The following is a 13,176-nucleotide window of genomic DNA, read 5'->3' as shown; positions in this document are numbered from 1 at the left end:
GCCAAATCCAATCCAATCCATGGCTGGAAGAGGAGGCTTGACTTATCCATGGGGTCTTATCAAAATCCATAATTTTGGCCCCAAAACTTGCCCCCAACTTATACAAGAGGTTTGTTTATATGTAAGTGTATACAGTGAATGAAAAAAGATATCATGAGGAATGAGGGTTTTTTTTTTCAAAGTTCATCAAAGAGTGCTTTTTGCTGACACTCTCAGTGCACTATTAAAAATGGGTAACTAAAACCAGTGAATGCACAAACACATATGAATATGTGAAGCCAGGTATTTGCCAGTTCAGTAATTTACACAAATAGTCCAGTCTTAGAAGTTAATGGAAATGAAGAATGCAATCCTAAACAATATGCTGCTAGTATACAAATCACAGAATTCTGTTTTTAATTAAGTGTGAATTACCACAACAAAGCACCTCATCAGTTGGGTTTAATCCAAAATCCTATGTAGCTAGCTAAAATGATGCTCTATGAGTTAATTCAAAACTTTGTACGTTCAGGGACACCCTTCCATATCAGCTAAGCTATCCTATTCTGTTTACTGTCTTATCCTTGTTATTTGCCTTCATCTTGCATAATTCAGATACGCTGCACCAGAAAGTTAACCAGGATTATTGGGGTTGATCTTTGCCCTGACTGCATTGAGAATGAGTTGCTTTCTGCAATTGAAGACTGATAAGAGCTAAGCAAACAGGCTGCAGACAAGCTTGTCTATCATTACTGATTGTCTCTATGAAAAACTATTATTCAGCTTAGGAGGAATAGACCATTAATTTTCAACATGCACAGAAGATTCTGAGATTCCAAAGTATAGCTAAAATATATATGGTGCCTTCCATACTTAGAAGTAGTAGAACATTATGGGGTTAACTATTTTTTTAAAAATCTGCAAATACCATTATGCTGTGGTGGGCGTACTCAAACACCATCTAGAATCGAGACTTTTATATCAGGGATTTCTGCAACCTTTTGATTAAAGAGGAGAATAAGCGTGGGCAAGTTTGATAAGTCTAAGAGCCAAACTGTATTCAGAACACCTGTTGCAGGCCATACCAGGTCCAGCAAATTATAAAAAACTTAAAAGTGGAAAACTGACTTTAGGAAGTGGAAATTAACCCCACTGTCTTTATATCATTATGCCAATCCAGACTAAGACACACAAATCCTTCTGCAATATAGGCTAGCCTCACTCCTACCTCTCTTCACAAACACCCTTCAGGTATTTTTGGGAAAGTATTACATGCACAAATGTACAGGGTGAGAGGTCCAAGACTTGAGGAAGGAGACTGTGCAATCAAAATCCCCTTCTGAGTTTTAAGACTTTCCCACAAGTACATCTGTATACAAAGATTATATTTTTCCATGAACGTGCAATGGATATTCATCAGGAAATGGGAAAGCACAGTATAGTTCCAGCAGTATGCTGGACTAGACTAAATGAATCTTATAATTTCTTCATATTGTTATTAAAAACTCAGAGGCATTTTTATGGTTCTCCCTATGACTGCCACAAAGCAGAAATTTCTATCTACAGTAACAAAAAAGTAAGCTCAAAGCATTTTGGTATACCTTATTTTTAAAATGCCTACAAATACTTGGGACAATGTAATAAAAATTAATTTGCACAGTTTTGTTCATAGGCAAGTATTTAAAAATTATAAACATATAAAAGAAAACAAAGTTCATTATCCAGAGTCAGGGAAAGAGGTCTTCAAATTTTCATCTTCTGTTTCTATTTGATAAGAAAATATCACATGTAGAGTTGTTCAGAACCTAATTATCTTTCCCTCTAGTTTGACTGGTAGGCTGCAGTGCTTACCTGAAAGTAAATATCTCTGCTGGCCAATTCTGACATTATTGCACTTTTATCACCCCTCGCTTGAAAGAGGAGAGGATGTTAGGACATTCTCACAAGATCAGAGAAGTAGACAAGTAACTAAAATGGTCACTTCAGACAAAAGCCAATGAACCTCAAATCTTGGAAAATTTGAACCTTGGCATCCTTACACGAAATTTGATCCAATGACACTTTCCCACTAAACTGACATTAAGTACTATATATTTTTACTTGAATCGTGCAGAAAGTGAGTTTGACAGCTTCCAAGTAACACTGCTGATCTGAAGTAATCCAAATCTAACAGTGAGTGAGTAACAGAAGAGATTTAAAATCAAACATTTATAAGTCTGCATGGAACCATGATACATGATTTTTCAAAAGAATACAGTTAAATACTGCTTCTAGCTTCTATCAGCAGTTTAGCTTATTTTCTAGAGGAATTTAGTATCTGAAACAAATTTTTACTCCAAAAAGGAAAGAGGAGAAGGAGTGGAACCTAGTTGTCAATAGCTCTATTTCAGATGACCTTCAATGGCTATCAATGAATTTCTTCAGATACACTGATACAGTAAATTACTACTTTTGAAACTATCAAAATAAAACTTTTGAGATGAACAGATAAGATAACTTCCTCACAGTATGATAAAGATATAAATACAAAAAACAATGTGCACATGTACATACACACTTATCCTAAATCTGCATGGATATTCACACATAGACACAGATTTCATAGGTTCCTTTCTGCTGCACCGATGCTGAAAGGGGGAAAATATAACCTGTACCTAGAATGTAAACACTGAAAATGTCTTTGTTCTCTCCTCATGCTCATGGACCAGCAACCTCCTGGATTTTCCATATCTATGTGAGATGTATACACACTAAAGAGCAGTAAAACTTTGCAGGAACAGAAAAAAAACAACACATCTATTATTTCACTCTGGCTGTGCTGCATGTTTTCCTAGCCATGCAAAAAACTTCCTGCTGAGCCACCTGCACTTTTTCCTCCATAAGAATAAAGGAAGAATAGAACCCAAGAAAGGACATAAAAACATAACCTTAATTCTATCTCTGGTCTGTTGGTAGGAAAACAAACCAGGAAAGAGGCGAGGAATGTTTCCTAGTAATATGGCAAACCAACCAAGCAGTAAAGTTCTATTGAACCATTGCCAGTGAAAAATGGGAGCTACTGGGCAATAGCAATCAACGTGCTATTTGTTCATGACAAGCCAGGGTTCCTGAGGATCCCTGACTTATGTTACGCAATTGTGTCTACTCTCTGTACAATCTAGACTAAAGTATATGCCTCCTATATTTTTAAAGACACTTTTCAGTAAAACAAGGCTAGCCAGTGTTTCTTCCATTACCTGGGAATAAGGATAACATTACAATACAACATTTTTTAATCGTTAGCAAAAGGAAAGTCTATGAGCAGGAAGGTGGAATTATCCTTCATCAGAGGGCTTCATTTGGGGGGAGGGGGATAATTTTTCAGAAGTCACGTGCTGGGGTGGATCTGCACTAGATTACCAGTTATGAGGGCAGGCAAAATTAAAACTGAAAGGAGCTCCTGCTTCTTCTATCTGACTCTCTTTGTGCATGTCTCCTTCTACTTAAAGACAGAAAACATACCCCACTCTCAAGCTGACATCCCATCCATGTCTGTCTCACTCATCATCCACAGTAGGGACAGTACAGTTCTCTCTTGCTTATGGTTTGGATAAATTACTTGCCAGAAACCATGTACAATTAGGCTAAAGTCTGTGGGATGTCCAATCTTCTGCTAGAAAAACACTGTAAGGACCCAGAATCTTCAAAGAGAACAAAAATATCCTTTATAAGCATTATATGGCATGTCCACAAAAGGTAAATGTAAAGTCACTGGACCAAGAGCAACATTCAAATGACCAGGACCGGATCCATGTTTTAGGTGGAAGTGCTTCTCTTCATTATTCTTTTGTCTCTCATATTTTTATAGCCCTTACTTGGTTATACAAATTAAAGTGCCAACCCTAATGAGGATGCAATGTGAATATGCATTTCTACATACAAACCTGAACGTAATGGAGCAGGCTGTTTTGATTTTGTTATGTAAATATTCAATGGGAACAAGCAGAAATGCAAGCAAAGAATGCCAATTCTTAAAATACATGTAGAATGCATTTTTTAAACAATCTACATACTTTTTAATATCATTCTTTTCCCCCACCCTTTTCACAAATGCAGTCAACAAGTTTTCAGTCTGGAATTATGTTTTTAAAAATACTGCAGATGTAGTTCCATTATCGTCATTAGCAAAATTGACTGATCTGTCCTCCAAGCCACAAAATGTCCTAGAACTGCACTAGGATGTTTCCCACTACACAATGGGACAGGTTATTTATAGTTTTAAGTAGGCGTCTACTGAAAAGTCACACATATCCTGAGCAATACCAATCTTAGCTATCTCATTGTTACATAATGTGTCCTCGCTTTCCAAAAGGTGACCAAAAAGTAATTCCAAACTTCCTTCTCTCTTCCGAGCCAACTCTTTTTGTCCTGATTTACAAAGGGAGTTGTCAGCACACCTCCGACTATGTCGGAATTGCATGGCAGCTCTTACCAAATCACGTCAATTTGTCTGCCCACAGATAAATCTTAAAATTGCTCTCCTACACCTTCCACGTCTTGCTGCATAAATGCACCCAGAAATGATATAAATCATACAGAGGGCGAATAGTTCAAAAGGGAACAAAAACATCTACGCTGCCGCCTTTCAACGATCAGCGGGTCCATAATCCCCAAAGATTCAAAAGCATTACCTCACCGCTGCTTTGAGACAAACTGAGCATTCACTCAGGGTCCTACCCAGCATTCCCCCGTTCACACAAAGACAACAGAGGTGTGACCAATCACATTGTGGCTCACAGGCGCTGTTTCAAAGCTCCCTCCCTACGCTGCCCATTGACATGCTAGCTGGCAGCCTGCTGAACTTGTCGTCATGGCAACACATCCCAGCTGCTCTCCACTGAGGCTTGTTACATTACTCAGCCCCCCCCCCCTCCCACCACCATCCGTCCGTCCCTTTTCGCCACTCACTTTTGCTAATTAAAAACACAGGCCTGCGTTTTGCACGGTGGAGGCAAACAGAAAGAAAACAAGATGCCTCGCCATGCAAGAGGCGAAAGTGTACCATTAACAATAAGTCAAAGTAACGCTGTAAACAATGAATGGACAGATACGCAGACCCAGATAGACAGAACTTGTCACTAAAGCTAGTCTTTGTTTTGCAGTAAATGGGCATGGACCGAAAGACACCCCACCCAGTTTCGCATCTTGTAGACCATGCTGGAATTGATGCATTTGTCCTCTGTCTTTAAAGATATGGTTTCTTTTCGAATTGACTGCTCAAAAGGGCGTTTTTGACAGAGAAAAGAGGGGCAAATAAAATTTAAATTAGGAAAATAAAACCATGCATTGTGTGAGACGTCCTATTTAACTTGCCAATATAGCAGGCCCTTGGTCTCTGTTGGGGTTTGGTTCAAGGACACACACATATGCACCCCGCCCGCAATGAATACCAGACTCTGTGGATGTTCAAGTTCGGTTGTATACAATGGCATAGTAAATAATGTCCTTTATTTAAAATGGCAAGATCAAGGTTTTTTTTCAGAATCTTTAAAAATATTTTCAAGCTATGGATGATAGACTTCATAGATACAGAGTCTGTGGATATAAAGAGTTGAGTGAATAAGTGATTACTCTTTTAATAGCCTTTTTAGTAACAGACATACATTACAAAGTATTTTTAAAAAATGCAGGACTGTTCACAAAAGCAAAGCCTATGGCAGCAATTCTAAATAGCCCTCCTCAATTAGGAGTAAAGCCTATGAAATTCATTGAGAATTATTTTTAAGTAGACATACATACATAGGCTTGTACTATCAGAAAGAACCAAGGAGTGCAAGATATCCAAATGTGAAAAGGGGGGCAGTTTCCTTTATAAAATGCCACAAATCTCTTATAACATAACTTATGTGCTTATTGCATTCAGACATGTAGTATGATCCCTGTATCTGAAAGGCTATATCTACATTTCATTTACCAAAAATTATGCCCTCTCTAGGCATTCTCTTGCCTCTTCAGTGTCACTCTATGGTATTCTTGTGCAGACGTTTTTCCATTGAATAGGGTTCACTATTATCCATAGTTTTGCAAGCCCAGGGATGTATCCCCACAGTTGCAGAGGTCATACTGTATGATTTTTAAATATGTGTTTGGCTAGCAAAATGCCAAAACTTCCTGCTGAGGGAAAGATAGGAAACAAACCCCTATAAACTGTATGAACACAGATGGAAATCATTCAGTCTTCCAGATGTTATTGCAAACTACAACTTCCAGCATTCCTCACTATGAACTAGTTGGGCTAGGACTGCTAGGACTTGCAGTCTAAAGTCTTCCGGAAGACTAGAGAATTTCTACACATGGTATTAATCCATGGAAATGGTGCCTCAGACTGTGGTGAATTATATTCCAAACAATAGTCTCTTTACTTGTTGTACTCGCTCAAGAGATACAATGAGAATATATTATCATCTATGTGTGTAATCCCCCAGATTTTGCTTCTCTTTTTTGGTTTTATTAAGATGTAACCAATAGCTAAATTCCATAAAGGTGGTCCCAGCACTCAGACTGTAGGATGAGTATAAGCCAAAGAGAATAAAAGAAAGTGTAAGGTTACTGTGTCACCCTTTTGATTGAAAAATGACTGTAACAATGCTAAGGACCTCAAAGCAAGATCAGCTACATTGTCTTCTCATAATATGCTGATGACAGGGAGAAGGGAAGCACCTGTTGGTAAATCAAGTAGTAAGGATTCTAGGTATAAAGATTGGAAAATACATTATGATCTTGGAATCTACAAGACCAATATCCGCAGTTTCATTTATCCATGTCAGGCCAAGTATGTTCTCAAGGCAATTTCTAGATCCTCCAGCTCAACTCTATTGTATTCCTGTTTCAGATGTCCATCACTTCAATAGGTTTTACTATTATCTGCAAATCTGCATATCCACACATAGTCCAATGCTCAAACCAAAAATTAAAACCACCTGTGCACAAAAAAGAGTGATTACCATAACCCCTCAAGTAGGATAGGTAAATAATAGACAGATAGATGCTAATTCCTATGTCTGCTTATTCTTCTTAACCTGAAGAATTCTTCTTAACCAGAATTCTGAATGTTCCAGCATATAACCAGAAGGTCATGTTTTTTATATTACAGCTCTAGAATCTTCCAAACAGCACAGGCAAGAAGTAACTTTTCAAAGCTGTGCATATTAACTGATGATATCTGGCAAATGATCCCAAGGTGAATAGAACCATAAACAATCACAGTCTTAGCATCTCTGACCATTCACAGGTCCATGTGAAAATGTTACAGCTATCCACCAAAATCACACCTTTGTGTAACGTTATCTTCCGTTACTTAAGCAAAACAATTCAGGGGACAAAGGAGCTCAACTAACAATCTTCTCCGTCAGATTATTCAGAAAACAAGCGATATAATATTAGCCTAAGCCTTTGTCCAGATTACTCACTCTAATTTCCAGCTCCAATGATGATGAAATTATGCCAAGACAACTCTGAATCAGGACTAAAATCATCAGAACTTATTACAGAGCAAAGATAAAAAGCTTCTTTCTGTGTCTTTATTGTCTTTGCTCCTGACAAAAAAGCAGGCTACAGCATGTACTGAAAAGTCAGTTGAGAATGTATGCCAAATATTTTCAGCAAAGGCAACCAAAGAAACAAATGAATACCTTTCTCCCTTGATGAAATCTGAACTATTACACTGGTGGTTTTGATAAATTAATTGCTCAACATTTTTGGCTGACTATCTTTTCACATAGACTTATGAATTTAGCTTAATTTCTGGGCCATGAATGGAAATATATGGGAACAGGGTGTCCACTAAATGCAGAATAATGTCTTGGGTGCAATTATACTCTTGTGTCAGTGCTAAACTGGCATAACTAGTGCTGGATGAGAAACTATGACTGTACATTGCAAAAATGGGTGGAGTTGATGAATGTGGTGCAAAAAGAAGGTTTAGTTAAGAATCCTTTACTTGCTCAGGTTCCTTCTGTCCCCTATATCTGCATAATGTTACACATAGAAAAAAGAAGTAAATACTCTGGCAAAAGAGGATTTCCCCAACCAAATGAAACATGGAAAAACAGTACAACAGCTCAAGAAATCTTTACTCAACAGAAAACAGCAGGCTTGCTATAAATGTGACAAAGAAGTATGTGTTTTACATTGGTTGTAAAACCCTCATTGCAGGTGAGCTTCCAAAGCAGGACTATGTCTCTAGGTAACCCATTACTGTACAGGCCAACCAAACACTCATAATGAAATGCTCATTATAGGATCAATACTAAGGCATATGGCAGAAAAGTCATTACTCCATTCCAACATTATGCTAGATAGAACAAAAGAGTATAACTAATTTTTCCTTCTAAGGGCTGTTTCAAGAAATGTAGGCATCAGAGGAAAAGCATACTCATTGGAAGAATGAGGACTCTGGCTATGCCATATATGGTTTTAAAAAAAAGCACTTAGAGATATGAAAGTTCAGGGAGGAAGATGGTAAAACAATTTCCAAAGCCTTTTTAATGAAATAATTTAAAATAAATAAAATGTTTAAGAAAACGTGTTCACATAATTAGTATCTCAAAAGCATTTGAAAAACTATGAAAGAGGAAGATGTTTATGCCAGGACTATGTACAGCATAGTTATAATTCCTAGTTTTTGTTTTGTTTTTGAATTTCTTTTCATGGAGCGAGTTAGTTCTGCCTAATGTTATGGAGAAACAGCAGAGACAAAATAATTTTCTCAGTTTTACTACTATTGGTATTTTCTTCTATTTTTTATCAAGTTTGTTTTTGCCTGCTCCTCCAACTAGCCAATGATAGAGGTCCGGGTGCTGGTGTACATCAGTCAGAATGAGAATCAGGCCTGCACTATCCATGCCCCGAAATCATTAATCCACACAATCACTGGAGTGATCCCACAGTTTAATGAAACTGATCCTACACCCTGACCCCCTTTTTATGTGGACCTTGGGGCATGAAAGTATACAGAAGGAAAGTCTATACACTTTGATTTCCACTGGAGTTGGAAATCTGTGTAAATGGGCAGGGCTGGTCCTCTTATTATGCAGAGTGAAACAGCAACCTTTGGCAAGAGATTCTGAGTATATGAATGGCTAGCAAATTGGTAGGGTTTTTTTCTCATTAGACTTTTACCTCAGGGAATGAAGTTTCTTCCTCTTGTGTAAAAATAACTTGGCTAGCTCTGAGTAATATACACTTCGAGACCACAAAAATGTCTTCCATCAGCCCTATAGGCAGGATTCCATCTCCCATGAAAATCTAGGAAGGTATATAATTCTGGATAGGTATGCCCAGTGTATAGGAACCATAGAGGAAGGAAACAGAACATTTGCACAAGATAGACAGTAGATTAACAGTTACAGTGTTTTCATCACTCCACATAGTTCTTCTGTTTCTGTTCATCTTGCTTATTTGTAAGGATTTCTAGGAGAGAGAAAAATGGCAGAAATCCCACAGATGGTTTCCCATTAGCTTCAGCCTTTACTGCTGGAGTTGTTTATGATCTGCATGTTGTGGGGGGGAGGGGGAGGATAAAAAAGTCTTTTGTGTGGAAAGACAAGACAAAGCATGGGGCACTGGTGCACTATGGAGAAGCACTTGCAACAGGCATGGTCTGTGAAGAAATCATCAACACCAGTAAACCAAAGAAATTTATTTTGTCTCCACTAGGTCTCTACAGTGTCAAACATAATGGACTCATTCCTATGAAAAAGAATGATAAAATGAAACCAATACTAAAAAAAGAAAAAAAACCCCCAAGTCTTCTATACCTTCTAACAATAATTTTGGGACAGTAACTATATGCATACTTTGCATTCTGAAAGAAAATATTTTGTGCAGTGGGCCCTTGGTATGCGCCCGTGTGGACACTAACATTTGTGGCATGCTCAAGTCTCATTATTTAAAAAAGGTAAAGGTTTCCCCTTGTCATTAAGTCTAGCCATGTCCGACTCTGAGGGGTGGTGCTGATCTCTATTTCTAAGCGGAAGAGCCAGTGTTGTCCGTAGACACCTCCAAGGTCATGTGGCTGGCATGACTGCATGGAGTGCTGTTACCTTCCTGCCAAAGCCATACCTGTTGATCTACTCACATTTGTTTGTTTGTTAAAAAATGCAATGCAACTGTTTGACTTGCTCCTGACACGATAAATAAATACTCACATTTGCATGTTTTTGAACTGGCAGAAGCTGTGGCTAACAGAGGAAGCTCATCCAGCTCCCCGGATTCAAACCACCAACCTTTTGGTCAGCAAGTTCAGCAGCTCAGTGGTTTAACCCTCTGCACCACTGAGGGCTCCAGTCTTATTATATATAATGGCAGAGTCCCATATACAAAATGTCAAAATCAAAGTTGGCTTTTGGGATTTTCTTTTTCATTTTTAAAATATTTTCAAGACATGTATCCTTGGACGCATGAATACTTGGATACAGAATCTATAGTTACAGAGGGTTGGCTGTAATTCATATTTTCTTTTGCTATTTTTCTAGGGAAAAGGCTTGGGGGTGGGAATGGAAGAAAGTACTTTCCCACTGATCCCCCTGCCCCCCAATCAGATTTTCACATTTTTCCTTGCATTGCTGGAACTGGAACCTGAACTTGTTTGACCATGCCTTACTTCACTGAACTTGAAATTGGGTCTAGGCCTGGAGTCAAGCTTGAAAAGGGCTCTGTAAAGTCCTTGTGATTAAACTTCTGTTCCCTCATGGAGGTAGTGGGCTTCTCTGTAGATACCTTCCCCACCCAGCAGAATGCAGTTGGGCAATTCACCAGATGAAAATAACTTTTCTGAAATCATATTTGGATGTATACAGAGTGAAAATGCATTTAGAAAGACTTCAGATAGATAAATGATCTAAACTCTCCTGAGACTGCCTCCCATTACTACTGATCATTTCATGAAAAAAACCTCCGAGTTCCAGTTTTATACACACACATACACACTCGAAGCAGTCTGATGTAGTGAGGCCCAAAATGACCTGACCGAAATGAATGAATGTACATCCTACAATATGCTGAAGAATCATCTGTAAGTGTTAGGTCCTATCTATACCGAGATATGTAGAGTTCCTTTTGAAATGTCACCATGTATCAGCTATGAATATAAAAAGAAAATATTCAAGTATTCAGAATATCTCCAGAGGGTATTGCTCATCAAAAGTCATAGGAATAATATGCAGAAACTTTTTATCTTAATCATTTTGCTATATTTGGAGCTTAAATATTAATAATCAAGATAGCAACATACTGGCAGGGCATAATATTCCAAAAATTGAAGGTAGCCACCTTGGCTATAAGAAAAATGTAAAAATCTGTTTGACATAGAAAGCAGTATCTGTTATAATTGGAGAGATTTGAATACCATAAAATCACATAGGAAGACAGAGCCATGCCAATCATATTAAAAAATGCTTTTCTATCACTTTTTCTAAATAACAAATTGAATATTACATTTTTGAAATATGGAGATCAAGTTGCTTTCTTTTCTTCTTCTAAGTTTTTTGGTAAAGCAAAACAGCCCTATAACTACCACTGGTGTCTATTTTAAAAGTTTCACAAAATTGTGAGTTTTTCTTTGTTTTTAATTACATAAATCCCTCAAAAGAGTCCCAGATAAACTGAAACCATCTCAGTACCTGGTAGAGTCTAACTGACATCCTTCTTCCATTTCAAGAATTTCAAGGCTCTACTGTGCTGAAGCCATGGTATTCCCTGTAGTAACCTATATGTAGTACAGAACCCCACTGAACACATCTTAAGGCACAACTAAATGCCTGTTCAAATAAAATAATCTTGCCCTACCAGTAGAAAGAAAGAGAGCTTAGTTTTCCCTAGAGGAGAGGTCCAGAGTCTGGGGGCAACCTGAGAAGGCATTAACTGACTGTACCTGTGAGGCTTCTTGGATTGAAAAAAAGTCATACCTAGAAATCTCAAAATTCACAAATGCTCATATGGGTGGATAGAGTCCGCCTAAGCTGTCACTACTAGCAAAGCAAGAAGTTAGGATTATGTTACTTCTAGAAGCACAATGATTATATTGGAATATATGTAAAATATCTTAGTGCTACGTTAGGTGCCTTAAAGTGGTTTCCAATTTGTGGCAATCTTAAGATGAAGCGATCACAGAGATTTCTTGACAGGATTTTGTTCAGAGAGCTTTGCTTATGCTTTTCCCAATAACTGAGAGTGTGACTTGCCCAGGTTTCCATTGCCAAGTGGGGTATTCAAACCCTGGTCTCCAGAGTCATAGTCCAAAGTTCAAATCCCTAAACCAGGAGTTCTAAACTTTTAAAGTCATTTGGACACAGGCCGCATTGCATTTTAAGATTTGACAGATCAGCCAGGCAGTGGCAGATGAATGGAGAATGTTTGTGTGAACGAACTGGAAAAAAATGAACAAATTCCCATGGACACTGCACAATTTTGTTTGTAGTGCAAGGAAAAGAAAGAAAGAAAGAAAGAAAGGACTATACAACATTTAAAATGAAGAACAATTTTAACCAACATAAACTTAACAGCGTTTCAGTGGAAGACCCCAGGGGCCATCTAATCCAACCCCCCCCCCCCCCGGGTCAAAGCACCCCCAACAGATGGCTACCCAGCCTGTGCTTAATGATAAGGAGTAGTAGTAAAAATAATAATAAGAGCAACCCCAGTGGCCATCCAGTCCCACCCCATTCTGTCATGCATAGCGGCAGTGGCAGAGGGAATCCCCAGGCAGTTGGGCTCCCAGGCCAGGGGCTGCTAGGCTGTGCATGTAGTGAGGTTCCCCAGGCCAAGGATTGCTAGGCCGAGCGCATGTAGCAAGGCTCCCCAGGCCAGGGATTACTAGGCCACACACAGTGAGGCCCCCCAGGCTGGGACTCACCAGGCTGTGAGTTACATATGCAGGGGGAGCAGGGGGGAGGGGCTCCTGCAAAGTCCCTAACTGTGCTTCGCAGAGCCGTAAGGGCTCAGTGGAGCACAACTTGAGAACCGCAGCTCTAAACCATCCTGGTTTTCTTGTACAAGTGTAAAAAATAAATCTAGTTACAAACTCCAATTAGAGAGAACCTACTGAAGAAGAGCCATATGTATTGCCAATAAATGTTCAGTGTGTCTATTTTAGTCAGGACAAACAAGTGGACTGAAGCTTTTCTTTTCACCCTACCTATGCAAAAGAAACAGAACAAG

General features: G+C 38.6%; 1 protein-coding gene across 3 annotated transcripts in view; it reads right to left on the bottom strand.

The window, feature by feature from the left end:
• Nucleotides 1–13,176, bottom strand: part of STOX2 (storkhead box 2) — a 151,280-nt gene that overhangs the window by 40,668 nt on the left and 97,436 nt on the right. The window contains exon 1 of one of the 3 annotated variants that reach the window (XM_060778651.2): nt 4,650–4,711. The exons of the other annotated variants lie outside the window; for them this stretch is intronic. The gene's annotated coding sequence lies outside the window, so the exon portion shown is untranslated. Of the gene's footprint in view, nt 1–4,649; nt 4,712–13,176 lie in introns of those variants that run through there. 3 annotated transcript variants of the gene reach the window in all.

This window comes from Anolis sagrei, chromosome 5 (assembly GCF_037176765.1).
Source record: "Anolis sagrei isolate rAnoSag1 chromosome 5, rAnoSag1.mat, whole genome shotgun sequence".
In the NCBI taxonomy this organism is placed as follows: Eukaryota; Metazoa; Chordata; class Lepidosauria; order Squamata; family Dactyloidae; genus Anolis; species Anolis sagrei.
The sequence above is the reverse complement of the archived record's forward strand: the minus strand, read 5'-3'. Positions and strand labels throughout refer to the sequence as shown.